Below are 976 nucleotides of genomic sequence, written 5' to 3'. Positions count from 1 at the left end.
ACTGAAAACTGATCACAGAAAAGAAAAGCCTACTGGATTTTGAACAATTCATTACTTAAAATACACTCAGTACAAAAAAATTCTCCCAAACAATCTCTTACTTTTTTTTAAAAAGCTAACACTGAAAATAAATATGGTACCAACTGGGAACTATTTAAATTTGAGACTGCAAAGTTCCTAAGGCAGTTTGGTTCTGATTTTAAAAAAGTCAAAAAGGCCTAAGAAAATAAAATATCCTATCCTCCTATCTGTCTTTTAAACAACGATTACAAAATGCTGGCATCCGTTTTTGCTAAAAGAATTAAATCAGTACTGATTATTGGAGAGGTACAATCTGGATTTATGCAAAATAGACACATTTCCAATGATATATGACTTGTTCTTGATATCCTAGACTATTCAGATTTAATTACTGATGATAGCTTCATACTCTTTCTTAGACTTTTACAAAGCATTTGATTCTATTAATCACAATTTTATCTTTAGTTATCTTCATAAATTTGGATTTGGTCCTTTCTTCTGTAACACAATTAAAACGTATAAAAATGCTAATTGCTCTGCCAAATTAAAAAAATGGTACCTCCCCTAGATTCAATCTAAATCGAGGAATTAGGCAGGGGTGTCCAATTTCCCCTTATCTCTTCCTTTTTAGCCACCCGCTAATTGATTACATTTCTATAAATCAACTAAAAGGTATTGCTGTTTTTGGTAAAGAAATTCAAATTAGTATGTTAGCTGATGATACTACACTTTTTTTTAAAAGACAAAAGTCAAGTTTCACCAGCTTTAAATTTAATCCAAACCTTTTCTGATGTTTCAGGACTTCACATGAATTTAAAAAGATTTGAACTTTTACCAGTCAAAAATTGTAATTTAGAATTTAGATGTAATATTCCTGTTAAAGAAAGTGTAACACATATTTAGGCATAATTATATCCAAAAACAACTTAGAAAGATGTTCTTTAAATTTTGCTTG

Source organism: Austrofundulus limnaeus, unplaced genomic scaffold (assembly GCF_001266775.1).
Source record: "Austrofundulus limnaeus strain Quisiro unplaced genomic scaffold, Austrofundulus_limnaeus-1.0 Scaffold112, whole genome shotgun sequence".
In the NCBI taxonomy this organism is placed as follows: domain Eukaryota; kingdom Metazoa; phylum Chordata; class Actinopteri; order Cyprinodontiformes; family Rivulidae; genus Austrofundulus; species Austrofundulus limnaeus.
This window is presented reverse-complemented; position numbering follows the sequence as displayed.